Source organism: Culex pipiens, chromosome 1 (assembly GCF_016801865.2).
Source record: "Culex pipiens pallens isolate TS chromosome 1, TS_CPP_V2, whole genome shotgun sequence".
Lineage (NCBI taxonomy): Eukaryota > Metazoa > Arthropoda > Insecta > Diptera > Culicidae > Culex > Culex pipiens.
The window spans coordinates 88,438,453-88,455,726 of record NC_068937.1 but is presented as its reverse complement, the minus strand read 5'-3'; the positions used below and the strand labels follow the sequence as shown (position 1 = coordinate 88,455,726).

Sequence of the window (17,274 nt, the reverse complement as noted above, 5' to 3'; positions counted from 1 at the left end):
AATTCGATTGATCGATTATTTCAGTTAATTCAGGGGTGCCCAACATTTTGGCCCTGCGGGCCAGGTCTGATTTTTTTAAAGCAGAGGCGGGCCGGAACTAATGTTGGTGAAAGTAAAAAACAGTTAACATTTTTTTTCACGAAATTTATTTTAATAGGTTAATTCAAGTAAACAAATACATAAACAAGTGTTGCAAATAAGATTCAAATAACTTGATTTTAAGAAAGAAATACAAAGATTACTTTCAAAGATGTGTTTATTTGATTTACTTTTATTTTGTTTTGGACAAAATTGTATTGTAATTGTTTTTGTCGATTGAAATTGAATTCCCTGACATCATTATCTAAAAAAAATATCTAAATTTCGTCATTGCAAGTTTTTATTCAAGTTTAAAAAATCAACGAGACAAGATAAAATTTATTAAAACGAAATTTGGATTCAAATCTTCTCTACGAAAAAACTGTTTTTGCGTTGTTGTGCACCCTTATTCAAATATTTTACAAAACATTTCAAAATTATTTTAAAGACATGAAATTTCAAAAAAAGTGTATACAAATATATATCTGATACGTCATTCTTCAAATTTCTTAGAATTATTGAAGATTATGAAGAAAAAGCTATATGAGTTCTTGACTTCTTTAGATTGTTTTTTAAATTTTTTAAATATTTGCAGCGATCTTTATTTTCAATATGATTAATTTGCCTTTTTTAAGCTTTTTCCCAGCAAAACTTTAGCATTGAAAAGTTGCTCTGAAAAAAATTATAATTAATCGAAATCCTCAAAAAAGAAACAATTGAATTAGACAATCAAATTGAAATAAAAACAGCCAAAACTTTAAGAAATTAGAATTCAGTGTCTTTTGCATTCTTTTTGCATATTTTTCAAGTTTAATAATTAATTCTAATAGCATCAATATTGAAATGATAAGAATTAAATTCAAACATAAAGAATGTAAAAAACGGAATCGACGTAACACCTTATAATGTGGCCCTCTTAAACCTTGCGGTTTCGTCAACGGATCCACAGGCGTGTATCGTTCTTTTTGCGACAAGACTCCGCCTCCCGGGTCTCCTAAGTGTGAAGGTATGGCACGGGGAGAGGGCACCGAATACATATATTAACACTTAGAATTTTTGCGTCTGCCTCGGGATTCGAACCGGCGACCTCTGGATTGTGAGTCCAGTGCGCGGTCCGATTGATCCACACAGGCAGACTGTGTGACATAAAGAATGTTTAGATGTGAAATAAAATCATTTAAAAAAATACAAAGGTATAATCCTAAAAAACGTTGAATTAGCAACATTGTATGTCAAAAGCAAAATAAACAAATAAATGTTTTGTTATAATATCTGAAGCCGAACTGTAGAGCACCTCCCCGGCTTCCTCCTTCGTGGCTCCACCGTCTCCTTGGCTTCTTCCTGCGGGGCGAGGGCGATCCTTCGATTTTCCGTCCGGAACTGCGCCCGGCAGCGGAGGGAACTCCGCCGGCGTGAACGCCGGAAGCAACTGTGGTCAACTGTGGTCCGTGGCTTCGTGAGCTCCAGAGCAGTTGGCACACCGCTTCGACTCTGCTTCTTGGACTTTGCACTCGTCCGTCTAGTGGGGACCCCCACAGTTGTTACACCTCCCCTTGAGGTGACAGTTCCTGGTTCCATGACCCAGCTGCAAGCAGTTCCTGCACTGGGTCACGTTCGGCCGCTTGTTCTCCGGTAGGCCTCCCACCGGATGATGGTGCTTGCCACAACTTTCATTGCAGAGAGCTTCTTCAGATTGGTGTATCCCTTGGGAAAGACCACAATGTATGGAGTTTCGTCCACGGTGGACTTTTCCTTCCGCTTGATGACATGCGTCTCCAGCGCGTCCAGATTGAGATCCCTCTTCAGCAGGTACTTGACCTCATCCGGTTTCAGTTGATCAGGTAAACCACGAACAACGACCCGGTGAGATCGTTCGCTTCTTCGGCCGTGGGTGTAGAATACCACTTTCATCTTCTTGAGGAGCTCTTGCAACTTGTCAAAATCTTTGACAGAGAAGCAGGTCACCTTGGTTCCAAATCGGGTTAGTTTGTAAATCGGTTCGAAACCAAATTTACAACTTTCCACTATCGCCACGATCTTGTAAAAGTCCGTGGTGTTCTTCACCATCAAAGGTGGTTGCTTTTGTTTACTTGCCGACTGGCCGGGTGCTGGAAACGTCGGGGCGTCCCCTCCTCCTGCTGGGCTGGCATTGTTGTTGTTTTCCGCTAGCGGGCTGAACTTGTTATTGTTGAGCAGATTCAGCTCCACTTTGTTATCGTCCTCTTTCTTCCTTTTGCGCTCGTTCGCCTCCATTCCTCGGAATGTTGGGGCGGAAAGTCCACCGAAAGAACCACGACGGCCACTATCGGTACTTTTGACCCGCTAAACACGACACCTCCAAACGTAAACAAAGCCGCGAGCGCGCGGCAGCCACACGTCCGTCACACAAGAGCGCAGCGGGAGAACTGAAGCGACAGCCTTTTGCTATCACATTGTACATAGTAAAATTTGCTCCTGATTTGTGTTTCGTCGACGTGAGTTTAGGCAGTATGTTGGAAGACTGCTTTTGGATAATGTGATTCAACACCTAATCGTCGGCTTAGGATGAACCCGGTGAGTTTGTTCCGAGCTTTCCTTTTCTCTGATGAACTTATGGGCGATAAATCGAAATCATAATTAATTTTGAGCTAGAAAAATGTGTAAACAAGTTGTTAGGTTTCGTTCTTTAAAAAGAAGTGAACATAGAAATTGAAGTAAATTTCAAACTGATAAATAACGACTCCAAAATTAACCACTTGTGAACTATCTTGAACAAAAAGGGGACAAAGTATTAAACATCCAAATTTCTTTGTGAACTTGGCTTTTTTATATTGAATGAGTTTCCAATAGGATGACCTCTTCATGTGAACGCAAGTGAGTGTAAATGATCACCTCTTAATCTCATTTGATTTAGATCGATCTTTCCACAGCCGGCTGTCTAAGAAAGAACCTTTCCTAAATTAATTTCCTCAACAGTTAAACGGGAATCTCTCAACAGCAGAATCTGATAACTTGCCTTGAGAATAATATTTTCATAATAAACTTAAAAGACTCAAAAAATGTTAAAACTGGAATCTTCTCAACAGCAACATCTGAATACTTGCCTTGAGATTAATACAACATAAAAACTTTAAAATTTTAATGGAAAATTAAATAAACGGGAATCGTCTCAACAGCAGCATCCGATTGCTTGCCTTGAGAATAATATGGTATCCGTTAATTTCATCTATGCCACTGGTCGTATCGCTTGCTTAGGGCGAATCCCAGACCTTTACCCCACACAACTACCAACTCCACGCGACACTTACGCAGCCCTGTTGTTTAAATTCAATTAAATTTGGTCAAACGGTCAATTTGATCGAGTTCCACAATAGGGTTGGGAAAAAGAGCCTGATGTTTCGCTACCTTTTTCTAAGTAAGTCTAGCATCAACATTTCCCGTGCTCCTAGTCCTTATTCCTGCCCCGGTGAATGGTGGAGATGGGAGCGGCCGGCAATGGATGGCTTTCATGGTGCTGCCTGTCCGGTTCTGGTAGAATTGGTTTTAATTCCCTTTTATCAATTTCTAAGCAACCTAGACTGGACAATCATCACAAAAACATGACGAAATCCAGTCTGCAACCCGCTAAGATCACCATCTTCATGCGAATGCGAAAAAAATAATATTTTTATGATTCCCCTAGAGATCACAACAACCAATCTTTCGACAACGACGCTTCCCGTGTTGAAAAATGCGTTTTAATATCCGTCCGTACACTTGCAAGCATCAGCTTCAGCCCAGATCCGGAGCAAACTTTGCGGAAAGAATTTTACTACCTACCCGTCTCTATCAACTTCAATTAGACCATCCGGCAGCCTTTTCCCGCAGTGATTTCTCTGCTAGGCGACGGAAATAGACCAGCAGAATGCTCAGAGGGTGGGGACAGAACCAACAGCGCGATGTAAAGGTGGGTAATATATTTGATTATTTTATATTCTACAGCTGGGTTAATGAAATTGCGGGTGTTTCTGCAGAACCATGGACGCGACCTCGTTAGTGTATCACTATTGGCATTCTTTCTGCAGCTCTTTATTAATTTGTGTGGCAAGGTTTTTTTTTCCGGAAAGGTCTGCTTGATTTTAAACAAAATGACATAACATATTTTGTGATGTTGATATTGTTTCTAAACAAAGCACAGTTTTATGACTAGATTTCTAGTTAAATCCAGATTTCAGAAACAATCCAGTGAAATGTGCTCAAACTATATAATCACTAGGTTGTAACAAAATTGTTTTGCTGGCTTTCAGGTGAACGTAATTGTCATTGTTTACATGTTAGCACGATCACGTCGATTTTGGGATTCAGGCTCAATACACCAACAACTTTGTTACACCCTGATAGTCGCATCAGTTGCATAACATAGATTTCCCGTACACCCATTCTATTGTTGGACCCTTTCTGGTGATGTAAAGGCACAGTTTTAGATGCACAAGTTTCTGGTATTTTCATTCCAAAACGATTGTGTCTGTATCAGATTGTGGAGAAGCAAGCAAGTACAGGTGCCAACAACAAGCGTCGAATTTAATTTACGCTTAATTTAATCGCACTCTACAGTATTTGATTATGGTTTATCTGTTCATGGGACCGGCATCATTCGGCAAATGGAAGGTATCATATTTAAACGTGGGAAATCATTTGAATATTACGTATCGTGTTCATGGTAAAGCATAGAAAAACATATAATTCCTACACACAGAACTGGGCATCGGCATACGAGAGGATAAAGCGCACAATTCGGTAGTAAAGATATACTGTGAACGGACGGAGAGGATAAATCCCGATATATCCGAGAGTATTATCCTAATGGGGGTAATTTTCCAATAAGTTCATCCTGTTTTTTTTTCCAAAAAGTTCATCATTAAAAAAAGTGTTACAATCGAGAATCGAACCCATAACTTTCGGCTTATCGAACTGCGCCTTTTCCGTATCTGCCATCAAGGTTCGATATCTAAGTGACGATCTTTTGGCCACTCAATGGGCTGAACTGTTTGAACGAATGAACACGATTTGTTGTCGTTGTAAGCGCTAGAGGTCTTTACTCTCGCAAAATAGTACTTTCCTCTCGTTTCCATTCGGGAGGATTATCCTCTCGATCTTTAACTTTGGGTGTAGATATTCACTTATTCACGCATATTTTAACTACACTGGAGCATTGATTTTCAATTTCCAGGCGAGGCATGTGAATGATCAGTAATGAATCAATCTATTTATATAAACAGTGGTTTGCATTCGGTTTTTGAGGCACGGTTAGTTTCACGAAATGTTCAGTGAACGCACAAATAATCCCTTGACACTCCAGGGAAAATGATACTTTCTCGGGTTTTATTTGATTATTTGATTTGGATTTATTTGGCTGTTATTTGATTTTCATAATTTGCCAAATAATAGTTGCAGTTTTTTGCAAGTTTTGTACGTTCATGGGGTACTTCAACAACTTCTGAAACATTTTAGTTCAATTATCAATCCATGAAAATCAAATGATTTATTTTTGAATAAACTCCACCCAGGTTGAAGCATGCTGAACCCACACGAACGTGCATAGTCCAGATCATGCCCTTAATGTTCTGTGGTTTCAAAGTTTCAATTGATACGCTGTGAGTGCCCACCACGAAACGAGAAACTCAATTAATCAGTCAAATGAACAGCTGTAATTCCAATTTGTGTTATCTGAGCTGTGGTTGGATAGCCATGATTGAGCTACACAGGCAGGGTCCTGGAATATGAACACTTAAAAAGGATACGTGGTTAATTGTAGGTAGTAGTTCGTAAAATTTGAATTTAAAAATGAATTGGAGACTTACTTTTACAATTACTAGAGCGACCAATTTTCCGTAGCGAGGAAAAAATCCCGAAATTTCCAGTAAAAAAATATTTCCTGTTTCCCGGGAAATTTGTAAATTTTCCGGGAATTCCCGAAATTCAAGCAGAAGTAAAAATGTACATAAATAAATTAAAAATGTTTTTTTTTTATTTAATTCAATTTAATTTACTGTTTATATTAAACTAATCAGCAGTGAGTTTCGGAATAGCAAATAAAATAATGTTCGACCAGTCTACAATGCATAGTTGGTGTATTTAAAATATAGAATTACACCTTGAAAATCAATTATACAGGTTTTATCCTTTTCGTGGCAAGAAATTAGTTTTTTGTGCACACACTTGATTTAACATAAAGTAAAGAATGACCGCATCCTCAAAGGTTAAGATAAGCGCTTGCTATCATTGTATGTGTTAATTCCACGAATAAATAGATCCTATATAAAAAAAATGCAAGGTTGGTACAAAAGTTTTGCGTTGTTTTCTTCTTTTTTAATTTCATAAATTTAGCTTTGATTTTCATCGTTTCACGTTTCCTTACTCTCATCTATTCACATTATGCGCTTAAATTAAATCCTCACACATTAAGTTCATCAGGCCAATACCATTAACATTTACCATGGTTTTGGTTTTTTCCCAGTATTATCATCAGAAGCTGTCAGAGCGAAGTACTAGCTTCGCCCGTCCTCTGCTAGACTTTTTCGATTTCCGTCAGTTCCGATTTCGTGATGTTGGTAATCTCGACCATATTGGTGCTGTCCCGCAGAGTGTACGTGCGTTTGGAACTCCGCTGGCTGTAGCTTCGGTCCAGGTCACTATCGGCAGAGCAACACAGCTGCCGAAACACACAGATGTAGCACGCCAGCAGGGACGTCATTAGTACCGTGCCAATTATGACTGTTATCACCAAAAGTATGCTTACTTCCCCCTCCATGGTGGTGCTTCGGAGTGCGTTGGCTAAGTTTGTATGGTTTTGTTTCGCCTTTTATTGCTACCGAACCCTGGAAATAGAACAAGATATGGAAAGGTTATCATTTGAGAAATTCCAATTTCGAAGTACCATGCTTTTCCATTAAATAAGTAAGAAAATTGTAGTTGAATGGAGATGCATGATATTTAATCATAATGTATTTCATATGATGATTAATTAATTCGATTATTAGATTTAAAAACATAATTATCGATTTATAAACACAATGCAATTACCTTAATATACAGAGTGAATTGCTGCTAATTAGTTAGCATTGAATTGATTCCCAGACGGTTTTGGCGGTGGAACATGACGAAGTTGGGAACACACGCTGTCTGGTGGTTCCGCCGATGTCGTCGCAACTCGTTTTCCGCTGCTGTCCGGGGACCCGATTCGCTGTATCGTTGCACGTCGTCCTCAGAGGGGAAAACATGTTGAGTTGCTCGGGGAAGACAGCGCTACGGACACGTAAAGGATTGGCTCCAATTTATGAACTCTGTGTTTGCTGGAATAAAGGCAGAGATATAATAAACTATTAGGTAACATTTTCCATTTGATTTGAAGTATAATTTTTTCAACTAATATGTTGTAACACTACTGTGTGAAATTTGATTGAAGTTTGATAAATATAATTTGAACAGCTTGTGATTTTGCTCTTCTTAAATGCAATTTATTCAGGTAACTTTTGTAGATTTGACCAGATTTTTTTTTTGAAAAAGCAATGAAGAATTATTTAAAATGTTGTTCTGGTTCTTTCATTAAGTTTTAATACAAAACAAGCGCCAAATATATTGTTGTACTCGTCTCTTCAACTCCAGAAGATGAATCGTATCCTGTCATTTTGATGTAGCTCCACTCTATCCTGAATATGACAGCATAATTTTCTTTTCGGTTTTTTTTCAGCTCATGATGTATTGCACTCATGAAGCTTTTGATTGTAGTTACGGAATGCCGGTAGACACGAAACATTCGGCGAAACTTTTTGGTTGTAAACATTTTACGCATCTTTGATTGAAAAGCTGTTCATCCATGGCCGTGGGAGCTGTTTGATAACAACTTTCGTTTGAAACGTTATATTTCCTTTCATCTTTATTCACAATCGTTCGAAGTTGAAACTGTATGAAAAAAAAAATGAAATCAACTTTGTGCCTTGCAAACCTGATAAAATAAGTTTCTCTCTACATTGCTTGCAGAAGGTAAAACAACAAAGTTGATTTTTGTTTTGCTTGGATTGTGATACCTTAAAGAAGAAATTTGCCAAGCTGAAGATTTACGACTTATCTTACGAAGGAGATTGTCTGAAAATTAAATGCATAACACAGCCATGATCAATTTAGTGAGTAATCCATGTTTCCAGTTAAGATGATTCATCAGAATTGAGCAGAAGATAAATTCGCAATGCAAATTTAAATCAGTATTTACACTGCCCCCTACATCTAACCAGGGAGTTTTTCAGTTCAGTAATTTTGAGGTTATGTTTGATAATCACTTAGATGCACCCATTTCAGTCCACCTGTAAGGGAAGTAGGTTTCTTATCGTGTTAATCATTGAAACAGCTTTAAGCGATCATATATTTTGATGCATGAAAATTTAAGTTTACGCTTATGGGTAACTCTCTACCAACTCACACAAAATCGGGAAAAGTTGCCCCGACCCCTCTTCGATTTGCGTGAAACTTTGTCCTGAGGGGTAACTTTTTACCCTAATCACGAATCCGAGGTCCGTTTTTTGATACCTCGTGACGGAGGGGCGGTAGGACCCCTTCAATTTTTGAACATGCGAAAAAAGAGGTGTTTTTCAATAATTTGCAGCCTGAAACGGTGATGAGATAGAAATTTGGTGTCAAAGGGACTTTTATGTAAAATTAGACGCCCGATTTGATGGCGTAAATAACAACCGATTTGATCGACTAAATAACAAAATCGATTAACCTTCCCTTGGTATTAAAAAAAAATCACACATAAGGTATTGGGGTCCTTTTCGACCCCAAACTTTAAAAAATCGTCAAAAATCCAGTTTTTGACCAATTCCGGTTTTTGGTTGTAAACATTTTACGCATCTTTGATTGAAAAGCTGTTCATCCATGGCCGTGGGAGCTGTTTGATAACAACTTTCGTTTGAAACGTTATATTTCCTTTCATCTTTATTCACAATCGTTCGAAGTTGAAACTGTATGAAAAAAAAAATGAAATCAACTTTGTGCCTTGCAAACCTGATAAAATAAGTTTCTCTCTACATTGCTTGCAGAAGGTAAAACAACAAAGTTGATTTTTGTTTTGCTTGGATTGTGATACCTTAAAGAAGAAATTTGCCAAGCTGAAGATTTACGACTTATCTTACGAAGGAGATTGTCTGAAAATTAAATGCATAACACAGCCATGATCAATTTAGTGAGTAATCCATGTTTCCAGTTAAGATGATTCATCAGAATTGAGCAGAAGATAAATTCGCAATGCAAATTTAAATCAGTATTTACACTGCCCCCTACATCTAACCAGGGAGTTTTTCAGTTCAGTAATTTTGAGGTTATGTTTGATAATCACTTAGATGCACCCATTTCAGTCCACCTGTAAGGGAAGTAGGTTTCTTATCGTGTTAATCATTGAAACAGCTTTAAGCGATCATATATTTTGATGCATGAAAATTTAAGTTTACGCTTATGGGTAACTCTCTACCAACTCACACAAAATCGGGAAAAGTTGCCCCGACCCCTCTTCGATTTGCGTGAAACTTTGTCCTGAGGGGTAACTTTTTACCCTAATCACGAATCCGAGGTCCGTTTTTTGATACCTCGTGACGGAGGGGCGGTAGGACCCCTTCAATTTTTGAACATGCGAAAAAAGAGGTGTTTTTCAATAATTTGCAGCCTGAAACGGTGATGAGATAGAAATTTGGTGTCAAAGGGACTTTTATGTAAAATTAGACGCCCGATTTGATGGCGTAAATAACAACCGATTTGATCGACTAAATAACAAAATCGATTAACCTTCCCTTGGTATTAAAAAAAAATCACACATAAGGTATTGGGGTCCTTTTCGATTCCAAACTTTAAAAAATCGTCAAAAATCCAGTTTTTGACCAATTCCGGTTCTTTTGGTCACAAATGAAAGCTTAGAACGTCCCCTTTCCGAAACCGACCTGGAAAACCGGATTTGGTCACTGTGGCCACCGGGAATCGGCTACAACCGAAAAAGGACCTTTTTGAGACCCCAACTTTGACGACCCTTATCTCCGGCAAATTTCAACCAATCAGGATGCTCTGGGTTGCATTCGACAGGTATTTACCTGTGCTTTGACCACAAATATTAATATCAGGGCCAGGTGCCCTACCGGTTCCGCAAATCCGGAACATCCGAAAAGTTCATGTTTTACTGTTTTTCACATATAAGCGATACCAATACTCTCATGATAGAAGAAATTGATCCATAAAACTTACTAAAAACACAATACACGACTGCCAGAACCACTCTGGAGTGTTAGTGGCCACTTCCGGGTAACCTGGAACCGGTTCCCGGGTACATGATGAACGGCCAACTTGACTTTTTTGGTGAAAACCCATCATGTTGCACATCAAACTCCATGAAATTGAAAGATATGTCCATTTTTGGTAATGCCGTTGTTCGCTGAGCCATCCTGGCCAATCTGGAACCGGTTACCGGTGGCCCCTTGGGGACACTTCCGGAATATGAGAGAAACCCTATCATCCGACATATCAAACTTCATGAAAATAAAAGATATGTCAATCTACGGTCATGCCATTGATCGCTTATCCATTCTGGCAATTTTGGAACTGGTTCCCGGTGGCCCCTTGGGGACATTCCCGGAATATGAGATAAACCCTATCATCCGACATATCAAACTTCATGGAATTGAAAGATATGTCAATCTACGGTCATGCCGTTGTTCGCCGACCCATTCTGGCCAATCTGGAGCCGGTTACCGGTGGCCCCTTGGGGACACTTCCGGAAATGAGAGAAACCCTATCATTCGACATATCAAACTTCATGAAATTGAAAGATATGTCAATCTAAGGTCATGTCGTTGTTCCCTGATCCATTCTGGCCATTCTGGAACTGGTTCCCGGTGCCCTTTGGGGACACTCTCGGAATATGAGAGTAACCCCATCATCCAACATATCAAACTTCATGAAATTGAAAAATGTGTCAATCTACCGGTCATGCCATTCTTCGCTTATGCATTCTGGCAATTCTGGAACATGTTCCCGGTGGCCCCTTGGGGACATTCCCGGAATATGAGGGAAACCCTATCATCCGACTTATCAAACTTCATGAAATTGAAAGATATGTCAATTTACGGTCATGCCGTTGCTCGCTGACCCATTCTGGCCATCATAGAACCGGTTACCGGTGGCCCCTTGAGGACACTTCCAGAATATGAGAGAAATCCTATCATCTGACATATCAAACTTCATGAAATTGAATGATATGTCAATCTAAGGTCATGCTGTTGTTTGCTGACCCATCCTGGCCAATTTGGAACCGGTTACCGGTGGCCCCTTGCCCCTTGGGGACACTTCCGGAATATGAGAGAACCCCTATCATCCGACATATCAAACTTCATGAAATTGAAAGTGTTCGGTCCTGAACCGAAGAAGTTGACGTTTTAGAGAAAGTGAAAAGTTTGCGCAGTGTCCAACCCCAAGCCTACTACGATCGCCCAGACAAACGCATCGACGAACCCCTCGAGAAACGTGCGCCGTTAGCGGAGAGTTGTGGAGAGCAGAAACGACGAGAAAGGGAGAGAGAGAAAGCGCGCGCTCAGCGCGCAGCAACAACGACGAGCAACATTACAGTCCACGAGTTTGTGCGAGAAAGACGCAATAAAGTTTTGTCTAGTTTTTAAAGAATTCGCGAGTGTGTTTCATTCCGGAACTTTTCCGCCCAAGCCCAATCACAAACATTTGGTCCGTTCCGAACCGGATAAGTTCCGCGAGCACGGGTTGGACGGAAATCTTCCGGAATCCGGTGGAAACCGTGGTCGAGAAAAAGTGTGGACACAAGTGCAAGCCAAGATGGCGGCCTGAAGGGCTTTCGTGACTGGTCGAGAAGTGGGAAACAAGATGGCTACCAGCGTCTTGTAAAAAGTGGTGCAAAAGTGCAAACAACAAAATCTGGAAGTGCAAAAAGTGGTTCCTACAAGAGGAATAGTGGCTTAAACAAGCAAACGTGATCCCGGCATTGCTCAACCTGTGTTTTGGTGGTGAACGGCAACCAGTTTGCGTTCTTCTTCTTCTTGGTGGTTTTCAATCTGAGCAATGTCGGTGATTTCGAGTGTGAGTGTGAAGAGCAAATCTGAGGAAGATTTGGCGAAGAAAGTGAAGCTGCTGGTCCGGAAGCGTGGCCAATCGATGGCCAAGGTGACCAGCATCAAGAAAGCTGTCGACACGGCCGGAAACAGCCTTACCACAACACAGGTGCTCGAGTTTCAGCAACAGCTCGACAACTACTACGCGGAGTGGCATTCCTATCACGACCAAATACTGGATCTGGTCGATGATGGGGAGGTGCAAAACCACATGGAAGACTGCAATGTTTTCGAGGATCAGTACGCGCTGGTGCTGATCGCCCTGGTGACCCTGGCGCAAGCACATCAAGAGAGAGTGGTCCACAAGCAGCAACCGTTGAAGGTCCCGGTGTCCAGCTTCGACGCCTACCTCACGACACAGTGCAACGTGCTAGAGCAGAGCGGGGCTGCAAGTGAATCATCGAAGAGTGAACAACCAGAGCCTGCCGGAGAACCAAAGACCACCGCGTACAAGTCCCACATGACCACGACAACAGAGAAAGTTTCAGCACGGTGTGAGTTCTGTGCTGGCGAACACATCAACTGCGGTTGTCCAGACTTCGTCAAGCTAACCACCAACGAGAGGACCGAGAAGGGAATGTCGCAAAGCCTGTGCTTCAACTGCATGCAGAAGGGACACAGTGCCAGGGAATGTACGTCGAAGAACTCCTGCAGAAAATGTGAGAAGCGCCACCACACGTTGCTGCACTCCGAGAACGCTCAGCAAGCCAGATCGTCGCACGCCCAGTCCAAGCCCGAGGAGTCGAAGCCGAACGAGATACCGGAGCCCGAGTCAGTAGTAGTGGAGAAGACCGCAAGTGGCTCGTCCGCATTGTCGTGTGTGGGCAACCAGCTTCGAGACGATTCCCAGGTGATCCTGATGACAGCCATCGCGCAGGTGGTGGACAACAGCGGCGCAAAGCATCAGTGTCGTACCCTCCTGGACTGCGCCTCGCAGGTTGGCACCATCCGCGCTGGTGCGAAACTGGATCAACCTGCAAGATCGGTGGACACTGTAGTTGGCGGTGTAAATGGTAAACGCAGCAACATCACTAACGAGGTAAGCGTACCGTTGCATTCTCTTTATGGTGATTTCCGGGCTACTGTGCACTGCCTGGTCATGGAGAAGGTAACTAGCAATCTACCAACCGTGTTGGAGGACGTTTCCCGCTGGGAACTTCATTCCGAGATTCAAGTGGCGGATCCCTCGTTCTACGTCCCTGGGGAGGTGGACATCCTTCTGGGGGCCAAACACTTCTGGAGTGCTATGAATAATGGCAAACGCAAACTTGGTGTTGGATTTCCGGAGCTGCGGGAGACAAACTTTGGCTGGATGATAGTGGGGGCTCACTCGAAAGTCTTCCCCGCTGTTCAAACATTGAGCTGCAACGTCCTCTTTCTCGATGGTCCCAGCAGTGCTGTCCAACAGATCAAGGAGGTGGATCAGGTCTCTGGCGGCCCTCCCCTTCCGACCGAAGAGGAATCGAGTGAGGAGTTCAACCAGCGTTCCCACAAGCGGGACGCTACTGGTGGTCACGGTGTTGGCCTTCCGTTCAAGGGTGTGGTTGAGTTAGGTGAGAGTCAGTTCCTGCTGGAAACCGAAGATTTTGGTCACTGTGAGCTGGTGGACAAGAACAAAGACAAACCTGGAACGAAAGTGCGTGTGGTATTTGGTGCGTTCACCGAGTCGTCGTATCGAGCAGCGCTGACCAGCGCACGGATCAAGAACAACATTCGCCGCAAGGACAGCCGTGTCGTGTCGGAACATCTGACGGCAGGAGGGTTTCGGCAGCCCGAAACAATTGGAAATGACATCAACCGAGAGGAGCGAGGTGAGCCTTGCAATCAGGTTCATTCGCTCAATTCATGCACCGAGGACAGCGTTAATCGAGTTGGTGGGAGACAAATTTCAAGTTTAGAGTTCGAGAAGAAGCATCCGGTGATCTTACCTCACAAGCACTACAACGCGACAAGCCCCAGCCGAGCATTCCACGCGGGCCCGTCCGGGTTGCTCACGGCCGCACGCCAGCGGTTCTGGCCGATCAACAGAGGATCCATCGTACGAGAAGTCATGCATAAGCAGGTCCGCGCTTACGTTCCAAGCCGAGTCAAGATGAACCAGCCGCACACCGTCGCATCACTTGTCGCAGAAGATACCCCAGACGAAAGCCTGGCCATTTCTGGAGTGACCGAGTACCTCGACCAGCGCCAGAATCGAGCGAAGTGGTCCACCGCACAACGGACGGTCGCTTGCTAGAGGAAGAGATTCTTGAGTCGCCACTTCGCCGGCGGGAGTATGTTCGGTCCTGAACCGAAGAAGTTGACGTTTTAGAGAAAGTGAAAAGTTTGCGCAGTGTCCAACCCCAAGCCTACTACGATCGCCCAGACAAACGCATCGACGAACCCCTCGAGAAACGTGCGCCGTTAGCGGAGAGTTGTGGAGAGCAGAAACGACGAGAAAGGGAGAGAGAGAAAGCGCGCGCTCAGCGCGCAGCAACAACGACGAGCAACATTACAGTCCACGAGTTTGTGCGAGAAAGACGCAATAAAGTTTTGTCTAGTTTTTAAAGAATTCGCGAGTGTGTTTCATTCCGGAACTTTTCCGCCCAAGCCCAATCACAAACAGAAAGATATGTCAATGTACGGTCATGTCGTTGTTCCCTGATCCATTCTGGCCATTCTGGAACTGGTTCCCGGTGCCCTTTGGGGACACTCTCGGAATATGAGAGTAACCCCATCATCCAACATATCAAACTTCATGAAATTGAAAAATGTGTCAATCTACCGGTCATGCCATTCTTCGCTTATGCATTCTGGCAATTCTGGAACATGTTCCCGGTGGCCCCTTGGGGACATTCCCGGAATATGAGGGAAACCCTATCATCCGACTGATCAAACTTCATGAAATTGAAAGATATGTCAATTTACGGTCATGCCGTTGCTCGCTGACCCATTCTGGCCATCATAGAACCGGTTACCGGTGGTCCCTTGAGGACACTTCCAGAATATGAGAGAAATCCTATCATCTGACATATCAAACTTCATGAAATTGAATGATATGTCAATCTAAGGTCATGCTGTTGTTTGCTGACCCATCCTGGCCAATTTGGAACCGGTTACCGGTGGCCCCTTGCCCCTTGGGGACACTTCCGGAACATGAGAGAACCCCTATCTTCCGACATATCAAACTTCATGAAATTGAAAGATATGTCAATGTACGGTCATGTCGTTGTTCCCTGATCCATTCTGGCCATTCTGGAACTGGTTCCCGGTGCCCTTTAAGGACACTCTCGGAATATGAGAGTAACCCCATCATCCAACATATCAAACTTCATGAAATTGAAAAATGTGTCAATCTACCGGTCATGCCATTCTTCGCTTATGCATTCTGGCAATTCTGGAACATGTTCCCGGTGGCCCCTTGGGGACATTCCCGGAATATGAGGGAAACCCTATCATCCGACTTATCAAACTTCATGAAATTGAAAGATATGTCAATTTACGGTCATGCCGTTGCTCGCTGACCCATTCTGGCCATCATAGAACCGGTTACCGGTGGCCCCTTGGAGACGCTTCCGGAATATGAGAGAAATGAAATTCATGAAATTGAAAGATATGTCAATCTACGGTCATGCAATTGTTCGCTGTTTGGTTGACATATCCATGAATTTCATGAAGCATTCGTCGGATAATTGGGTTTCTGTTTTTATTATTCCTGTAGTGTCCCTAAGGGGCCACCGGGAACATGTTCCAGAATTGCCAGAATGCATAAGCGAAGAATGGCATGACCGGTAGATTGACACATTTTTCAATTTCATGAAGTTTGATATGTTGGATGATGGGGTTACTCTCATATTCCGAGAGTGTCCCCAAAGGGCACCGGGAACCAGTTCCAGAATGGCCAGAATGGATCAGGGAACAACGACATGACCGTAGATTGACATATCTTTCAATTTCATGAAGTTTGATATGTCGGATGATAGGGTTTCTCTCATATTCCGGAAGTGTCTCCAAGGGGCCACCGGTAACCGGTTCCAGATTGGCCAGAATGGATCAGCGAGCAACGGCATGACCGTAGATTGACATGTCTTTTAATTTCATGAAGTTTGATATGTCGAATGATAGGGTTTCTCTCATATTCCGGGAATGTCCCCAAAGGGCACCGGGAACCAGTTCCAGAATGGCTAGAATGGATCAGGGAACAACAGCATGACCGTAGATTGACATATCTTTCAATTCCATGAAGTTTGATATGTCGGATGATAGGGTTTCTCTCATATTCCGGGAATGTCCCCAAAGGGCACCGGAAACCAGTTCCAGAATGGCCAGAATGGATCAGGGAACAACGGCATGACCGTAGATTGACATATCTTCCAATTTCATGAAGTTTGATATGTCGGATGATAGGGTTTCTCTCATATTCCGGAAGTGTCCCCAAGGGGCCACCGGTAACCGGTTCCAGATTGGCCAGGATGGCTCAGCGAACAACGGCATTACCAAAAATGGACATATCTTTCAATTTCATGGAGTTTGATGTGCAACATGATGGGTTTTCACCAAAAAAGTCAAGTTGGCCGTTCATCAGGTACCCGGGAACCGGTTCCAGGTTACCCGGAAGTGGCCACTAACACTCCAGAGTGGTTCTGGCAATCGTGTATTGTATTTTTAGTAAGTTTTATGGATCAATTTCAACTATCATGAGAGTATTGGTATCACATATATGTGAAAAACTGTAAAACATGAACTTTTCGGATGTTCCGGATTTGCGGAACCGGTAGGTCACCTGGCCCTGATATTAATATTTGTGGTCAAAGCACAGGTAAATACCTGTCGAATGCAAACCAGAGCATCCTGATTGGTTGAAATTTGCCGGAGATACAGGTCGTCAAAGTTGGGGTCTCAAAAAGGTCCTTTTTCGGTTGTAGCCGATTCCCGGTGGCCACAGTGACCAAATCCGGTTTTCCAGGTCGGTTTCGGAAAGGGGACGTTCTAAGCTTTCATTTGTGACCAAAAGAACCGGAATCGGTCAAAAACTGGATTTTTGACGATTTTTTAAAGTTTGGGGTCGAAAAGGACCCCAATACCT

General features: G+C 42.8%; 1 long non-coding RNA gene across 1 annotated transcript in view; it reads right to left on the bottom strand.

Annotated features, from left to right (window-relative positions):
- Positions 1-6,150: 6,150 nt before the first annotated feature.
- Positions 6,151-17,274, bottom strand: part of LOC128092559 (uncharacterized) — a 58,935-nt gene continuing 47,811 nt past the window's right edge. Inside the window, exons 2-3 of the long non-coding RNA XR_008211895.1 lie at positions 7,120-7,388; positions 6,151-6,914 (exon numbers count right to left, since the gene is read on the bottom strand). This is a non-coding gene — a long non-coding RNA (uncharacterized LOC128092559). The remainder of the gene's footprint in view (positions 6,915-7,119; positions 7,389-17,274) is intronic.